Below are 9,069 nucleotides of genomic sequence, written 5' to 3'. Positions count from 1 at the left end.
CAATTTAGAGACCTTAATTGTCAGAGACAGCCAAGATGTGGATTGTGCAAATAGGGCTACCTCTCAACATCATAAGATGTCCTTAATATAGCAAGTGTGTATGCTCATTAATGCATGGGCATATCCTGTTCCTCGTCTCCTCTGAATATGATTCTGAGCTGCAAACAGCAAAGCCTGCTCTCAGCTAACATTTGTCAAGCAAATTCAGCATCAAGCTCAGGCTGGATGACTTTCAACCTCCGTAACCTAAACTCTAACTCCAAAGAGCAATGTGTTAGCGGATCCTGTCAGATACGCCCCACTAATTATTTCGCTAAGAAAATATAAATGCGCAAAACTTTGAATGATATGATCTATATCATAACACTATGTTAAGGCTGTGACACAGTGCAGCCAGTGCCTTTGGCAGGGCTCATGCGGGGTTTAGTTATCTATAAAAGGTGGCAGGTGTTTGAAATGCAGATGCCTGCAAAGCTGCAATCACAACAACACCAATGGCAAGCGGGGGTTTGTCAGATTCATGGTAATATGTGCAAAGTGCATAATTACTGTGTCAGCTGAAACATTTAGCAGGCAATCGCAGGGCAAACTGAGGTTACACTGTTAACTTTTCTCCCTGACTGGATACAAAGGTGTGGAAAGCATATTCCTGTTACATTATGGTGCGTGCTTTTATCCTAAGCTCCTGTAATACGCGCTGCTGTTCCTCATCATTTAAGATCTGTATTTGACTCCAAGTTGCATGTGAGCTGCATTTCCCTCCTCATTCTAACACGACTTTTGTTTCCCCTTCAAGTTACGCCTCCTCCACAAACAGATGCGTTTTGTGACTGATTAGGAAACTGTTAATGACATCGAATCATCCCTTGTGGTTTGTACAGGCCCGTCTTTCTCAGAAAGGCTTTCCTCTCCGACTCTGTCCATTACAGTACATGCATGTTTTTCTGGGATAAAAACATGCTTTTTCCATCTTATACTACTACTCTGTGTTTAACTATTCACCACAACCCCCATTACTCACATCCCTTCCCCTACTCTCTGTACAGAAATATCTTGGCCGTTGACCTGGTTACAAAGAAAAGAAACACTTATGGGTCGTCAAGCCTCTCATATTCCTCCAACATCTCACCGCACTCTCCGCAACAAAGCCATATCAAGAATATATAAATACATATATTTATATCATTTATTAAATCACTTTTACACTTGGGTAAATGTTGGATCCTAATGTGAGATGTGTAGTGTAAGACAGCCGGGCCGCCACTCCAGCATGCCATGGTCCATTAGGCCTTCACTGTGGCTCAGGAAGAACATGGGGTGGATGTTATAACACATTAGACTACCTGTGTGTTACTGCTGGGTGGTGAAGTAGACTTCTACGTGTTACAATACTTTCATATGCCATTTTCCTGAGCCCACCGAGTGTTTACATCTCATTTTCTGTTGAGGTGAGGCAAACAATTCCCAGCCCACATAACTGGTTTCCTATTCAATCAGCTAATGGAGAAGGAGCTCCTCATCCCCCGGCGTCCTGCCTTCCTCCACCTCCGTTTTCCCACAGCAACACATTCACTGCGGCGGAGTCTGTACCTAATGTTATAATGGTTCAGCCATTAGGGCTACATTTACAGCCTGCTAGCAGGTCTTAGGCATTATATTCAGTCACGGCTATTCACGCTAACTTATTAAGCTGAATGCCAGAGAGGGAGAGAGCAGAGTGAGCTGAAGAAAGTGAGAGAGGAAACGGATAGTAGGAGTGGAGGTGGGCCTCGGGCGACTTAAGGCTTTTGTGTTAGTGAGGCATACATTTCTCCTCTTCCATAGAAGTATGGTTGATAAAGCAAAGGCTTTATGCTAATGTCTCTTGAAGTGAAACTCACATTGAAATTATGGCTCTCTCTTTCTATGTATTCTGTCGGTGCCTTCGTATAAACACTACTGGTACACTTTTACTGTGACAAATGTAATCCTTGGCTTGAACTCCTGCAATCCTTTGCTGATTTGACCCTGTAACAATGGAAATTAATCTCTCTCTGGCTGATCCAAGCGCTACTAAAAATCTAGCAAAGCCTATAATGATGAATGCATTGACAGTTAAATCCTCTTTATTTTATAGATACATTTCAAACATCACTCTGAACAAGGTACATTAAAGTGTGGTATCAACAGATTGAGACATTTGTTACAGTACATCATTTCCTGATCCAAAAATTACAAATATAACCAATATGTAAGTTGAAATTGTAAGAAATATTTATACAATCATTTTCAATAGATAAAAAACATAGGTTTGAATCACAATATTCAATATAATACCGCAAAAGAGTGACACATAAGATACATTTACCAACCTTAAAGATATGTAATGGGAAACTAAGGGATACTAAGTGGATAAAGAAAGTAGAAAGGGAGATACATTCAAAATGAACGTTTGTGTAGTCCTTGCGTGTATTTCAAGTGTTTTGATTAAAGCTTGCATTCCAGAGAATAGCTAGCCCCACACTGCTTCACCCCATCCACTTTCCCCTGTGGTCCTATACACTACATCCCGTATTACATGGCACACTGGCTCCTACATTCTAAAGCCCTTCTAAAGCTAGGGGGAAGGCGTTCCATTGGCTTTTTAGGATGAGCTAATTTGGGGCAACTGTGAATAGGAAAGAAATCCATGCTTTGGTGTCAGTTTGCTGGTGAATCACGGGTCTCCCTGTGATACTTATTATTATCCCAGCTGTGTGTAACGGTGCCCCTGTGGGTGCAGGCATTTTCCACCGAGGTAGAATAAGAGCTCTCTTCTCCTCCCATAGGGGACCTGTAGAGACTCTCTGATTTGCTTTCTCTAAAGGCTGACGTTGCTCCAGCAGCTCTAGGGAGGCACTGAGCACTGACACTGTGTCGCTGTGGTTGGCTGCCTCTTAATGACTCTACGGCTTTAGACATGCAAATACATTTGAAGTGGAGAGGAGGCCTGGAGGGACACTTTGGCGCATGAGTCACATACAATATACTCAATTTTACAGCGTTAACTGTGACTAAGTTATATCTGTATTAATGAATGAATGGATTAACAGTGTGCATATGGTTATGAGAGATGTGTCAGCATTCACTGTGAGTATCCACCTTCTTGAATGTCAGTTACAGGATAGTAATAAAAGGCTAACATATGTAACAAAAGCGTAAATAGAAAAAACTCATAAAATTGGTGCTAGTGATGGAAAACGATTAGATATTTAAGGGAATATTCTCTGGGTCCTGGGTGCAATTACTCACCTTATGTCCCAGCATCCACAATTCAGTGTGTTGGTTGTCCCTGGCTTTTGCTCTAGTTCTCTCCTACATGTTGTTATTCTTGAGCATGCATTTGTTCCCCTCCTCAGAAAACACTTACAGAACAAGAGGCAACATGGCTGTGTTGATCTTCCCTTCTTTTCCAGCTTAAAAATAAACATTTGCCACTTTCTCTTGTAAACAGTTGTGCACATTTGTCTACTCTTTTGTAGCAAGGCAACTATTGAAATGTTATCAGTCAATGCTTTATGGCTTAACAACATATATACAATTAAAAGTAAATGAAAGCAATTGCTTTATCATCAACTTCCAGGACTTAAATTGCCATTGTCACCATACAAGTTTGACAGGAATCTTAATGCTGTAAAATATGTGTCTGGGACTCGAGTTGATGTGACAAAACATGTATTAAATGTCACAGTCATTTGTTCCACTTTGAATACTTTTAACATGATAATTACATGCAAGCAGTGTGGGTGTAGCCTCGTTCTAATCGTAAGTGACACTCATTCAAATTCATTTGCATAGGTGCTCAGGGATCATACTGAGTGTTTGGAGTTGGCATCACAGTGACATGGTGTGTTATAGGGCTGAACGATTAATCGATTTGACTTTCTTTCTTGTGTGTCATTCATCCACACCAATCAGAAATGCTGTGCTCCACATGTACCAGCCATTGTTAACCAATCAGAAGTGGCCCATGATAGAAGGTGATAGACAGATTAATCCAATCACCTGCCAAGTATTTTTGAAAGTGCCTGCCCTTTTCCAAATGGCTTCCAATGGAGCTTTCCTAGGTGGTTTGGTGAAACAAACCATCTGAGTCAGGTTAGTAATGCTCCATCACATGTTTTACATCTATTGCAGGGTGAATCTTAAACTGAAGCTTGACTTTAAAGCAACCCAACGGAAGTTTCATGTAAGTTTAGTTCTTTCACTTGTAGCTCGGGCTGCGGGGGTGCTAGAGACGGGAGCATGTTGATACGACCTTCCTAGCCGGAGATATGGCCGCATTTTATAATAAACTTCCGTTGGGTCGCTTAAAAACAAAATCTCGAATCGCAATCGCAATATCTGTTAGAAAAATCGCAATTAGATTATTTCCCCAAATCGTGTAGCCCTAGTGTGTTACAGACTGAACTTCCTCAGATTTCACAATACTCACAAGGCACTGGGGAGGTGTAATGCTTCCCAGCATTTGGCAGCCACTTACCGTAATTGTCACTACATACAAAGGCAGTCAGTCACTCATGGGTTACTGTTTTTAATAGTAAGCATCAATAACACTAACCCTTGTGGATTTCAATGACGAAATTGTAGCCTGTTTTTTTTCAGACACAATTCTGATGACAGTTAACATCACTGTACCATCCTTGAAAAACACAATTTGTTGAGTTTTGACAATTTTAAGTCTTTTAAAAGTATGTGTTTTATTTATAAATGTTTACATGGACATCCCTCCCTTAGGGGAATTTATCCACAAAAAAGACACTGGATGATGGGTCAGAAACCAGAGGAGACTGTGAAGTCCACCGTAGACGGACCACTTTTGGAAAAAATGTCCTCTCCATTAAAGGCAGCTCCTTCTGGAATAGCCTCCCAACTGAGATACGGGATTGTCCCCCCAATAGTTTTAAAGGTTGACTCAAAGAATGGTTGAGAAACAAACAGACGTGCATTCACCGCGAAATGCACTTTAATACAGGGGAATCTCCTCTTGCACTTTATGTAGCTCTTGTATCTTCTCTTGCACCTTATATGTCATTGCTGTTATATTGTATTACCATGTCATAAATACTTGTGTATGCTGCTCTTGCTCTTTTGCCCTTTTTGCTTGTCATGTATTTTGTTTTTGCTATGTTTGTAAAATGTAATTTTCTAAAATGTTTTATGTGAGGCAATGCGGGTGGAAATTAGCTCAAAGCTAAATCTGGCATATTTACGCTTGACACATGTGATTGTTTTAAGTGTTCATTGATGTGCATTGTCCCTGCTAAATAAACAATTACATACAAATACAACTTAAAGTGCCTGTCATGGGAAAATCATTTCTTAGGATCAAAAACTCCATTCACAAAAAAAACATTGCTAGACGAAGATCTTTAAAAATGTTTTTTCTTTTACTGCATTTTTTTTGTTTTATCGAACTGACATTAACAGTTTGTAATCCAACTAAAAGTCAATTTGACACAAACACATCTACTGGGTACCAGCAGTAAATTAGTAGTAATCTTGCACTAATCCCAGTTCAACATTGTATCATGACTGTAAGCATGCTGTGAAAACGACATGGCACAGTTGAGCTTGAAAAACGTGATTGAAAGGATACATTATTATAACAATGGGGATATATTAAATCATTTTGATGATATACTTTTTTTATAGAGCACATTTCAGACACAGTTACACATTGCATGATAAAACAGACATATTCAAAACCCAAAGAGAATGAAATGAACTACTGTAAACACCAGAACCTAAAAACATGATAAAACAGTTTAAACATATATCAGAAAAATAAAGTTGTTCAAAATGGAAACTGAGGTTGCAGCCCTGAGGAAAGTCCCTGGCACTATTCTATGAATAATGCAAACATCATCTGGCACATGATAAGGAATACAGTTACATCCTACACATAACCATAATAATCTTACATATTGATCATTGGCTGCTTTTGTCCACAAACAGTCCTCATTGGGACTTTTATGCTGTGATATTTTTGTACTTTAAAATACAGTTTTACACATCAACGTATTTTCTTAAAACTCAGAGTAATGTCTGACCCTCATTAAAGCTGCTGAAAGGCAGAGAGAACACCAAGCCGCTTCTGTGGCAACAGAGCGACTCTAAATTATTAACAGCATGTATTCTAGTTGACCAGCACTGCAGCAACAGCGGTTAGTGGTCGGCCATAGGGGCTTCATAAAGACTGTTTCCTAGTAATGTAAATATAAAATCAATCTACTGTGATGCATCAGTTTATGGTTGAAAAGCCATTTGCATTGAGTTGAAAAACATTGACTTTTCAATCGATGAATGTTGCATTAAAACAACAGGCTGACCTCCACTGAAGACCATAACTTTCACTGGTTTATCAATGTTTACAGCAAAAGCAGGATCAGGAGTTGTGGTCATCATGTTTAGTGTTGAAACATGTAGGAGTAGAGTTGTTTAGAAGCATAACTCATAAATGCCATGGGATGCAATGTTGAGTTATCTGCTTGTTATAGTAACCTTTCCCTTTATTTCACTTTCTGGCCTTTTTGTGGAGGAGTGTAGGAGTATCAGTCAACTTCTACAATGTGCAAATAACATACACACACAAACACATGGGTGCACATATACACACTTGCTTCATTTTTCTTCCTGTTAGTTTGATGATACAGTAATCTATTTCCAATTTTTTGCAAAAAAACGGACTGAAAACTTAAGGCTGCTCAAATTAATTTGGCTTCTGAAAGTACCACAAATCAATATGGCTCATATTGATGGAAAATAAAAACAGAATATTTATGAGCCAAAAATGTAATACGTCCTTCCTTTTCACTTTAGTTGGTGAATGACGCACAACAGAAAACCATGTGTTTAACACAAATAAAAAAACACTTTAATGTGTATTATTAGAGAATGAATGTCTTTTCAAAGCTTCCCTTCAAGATGTGCAATGTCAATCTACCCATCAGCTGATATGAATGTCTCTGTTTACCAAGATGGCAGGCGAATATTCCTCATGCTAATGTGTGATATTAGTCTAATGGCGTGTGGTGGATGTGAACAGCTGGCTGATCTTGTTGGCTTGATAATTAGTCAGCAGCATACGGAAGAGTTACTGCATGCGTCCTCCCTCGATCCTCCCCATGTCTGCCTTTCAGAGACTGGTTCTCAAAGGAGAGCCGGTTTCCAGCAGAATCAAACCCCTCCTCACAGCAGGGATTTTCCTCTCCTCCGTCTCTCATTCTGCCTGTCCCCCACTTCATCAGCCTCTTTCTTCAATCTAACACCACTGATTCCTGCCGATGCAGAGGTGGGAATAGCTACCCACCGAGGTGCTGACATCACCGCTGCAGATGGCAGAATGTGGATATGTGCACTATACTAATAAGACCAGGTGTTTCACCACAAGAGACAGTGCATCTTAAATGGGCCTGCAAATGAAATGTTGAGTGTGTGCAAGGTGCAGAAAGCCCAGCATCTGGAAAGAGTTTAATATTCATACCCTTATCCATTTATTAAAGTATTTTCCAAACACACCCACTGAATCCTGACTTGTTGACTAATTGTTCAGGGAGTAGAGCGATGACAAGAACTAGAGCAAAACTGTGACAAATAGATGTTCCCCAGGCGCAGCTTACTCTAGCTACATATTGAATAAGGTCAACAAGCATCCGGATTAATCAGTTATTATACAAGCACAGTTAATGGTGGACCAGTCTTTACTGCTGTATGTCATCTCATAATATCCATAGAACAACCTGCTGCTGGCCCTGTGCGTCTGTCAGTATAGAGCCAGTGAGTTATTAGTGTTGTTACACCCTAAAAAAAAACGTGTTTACCATACAAGGAATATATGAGCTCTGCTGTCAGCCTCCTTTGAAATATCAGAGTGCATTATAGTTTTTGATACCTTTGAAATATCAGAGTGCCTCCATCTCATTATAGTTTTTGATACTTTTGAAATATCTTACTATTTGCTTATAAAAAACTGTCAAACCGCACAGGGTGCTATAAGGTGCTTTTTACTTGCGTCCCATAGAACCCTTGTATACATAATATACATTGTTGAATTAAAACAGAAACAAATTCTCTTAGAACACATTTGTCAAGAAAGTCATGAAAAACAGTATTGATACCAACAAGCACCTCACAAAGAGTGTACCACTTGGTAAGAAGAGGCTCATATGGTTCGGAATAATTAATTCAAACCTGAACATTTGAGTTCAAGTAAAGCGGTTTTGCTGCCATTGGCCTTGGTTTCACAAATGGTAAATGGACTATATAGTGCTTTATCCAGTCTTTAAGACCCCTCAAAGTGCTTTACATACTACATGTCATTCACCCATTCACACCCATTCATACAGAGCAGTGTATGTTACTCTAGGTCTAGGAACTAACATGCATACACATTCACACACCGTTGGCCATGCCATCTGGAGCAACTCATAGTCCAGCAGGAAGGGCCCTCAGATTGTGAGATACCCCTACCCGAGGTAGAACAAATGACAACAATGATTTTTCTTATCTTTAGGGTCTCCCATTAATGAAATGGATTGTTGTCAAATTTTATTTTGGGGGAAAACATGTTTATTTGGTTGTTCTTTAGAACTACCCCAATCCCTGAAAAAGAGCCAAATTAGACCAGGACGAATGTGGCAAAGGTGACAAAAAAGCTCATAACTTGAGAATGGCCTCTCTTTTCCTCTTAAGATTTGCTGAGGTATGAACCAGGTAGCTGTTCTACATCACCAAATAGTCAGACAATTATTTAACTAAAGAAATACTGAATTATAGTCCTGTAAACTTAGCTTTAGTTTAGAAGGAAATTGTACTTTTTGGTGATAGGAACATAGGACTCCATCACTTTTCTCTCATTTATCAGAAAAACAGAAATCCCTAAAAAATATACTATTACTTAATTGTCTAGGGTGCTATTGAAAACAAACCAGTAGTTGTATGGAAATATCTGGTACAGTTCTATTGCAAATGAGATTTCTTTAGACATAGACCTACCTCTTCTCTGAGACAGTCAAACTCAGAATGGGGGATAAGTGGCACAATAGCCTA

This window comes from Notothenia rossii (genome assembly GCF_949606895.1).
Source record: "Notothenia rossii genome assembly, chromosome: 2".
NCBI lineage: Eukaryota > Metazoa > Chordata > Actinopteri > Perciformes > Nototheniidae > Notothenia > Notothenia rossii.
This window is presented reverse-complemented; position numbering follows the sequence as displayed.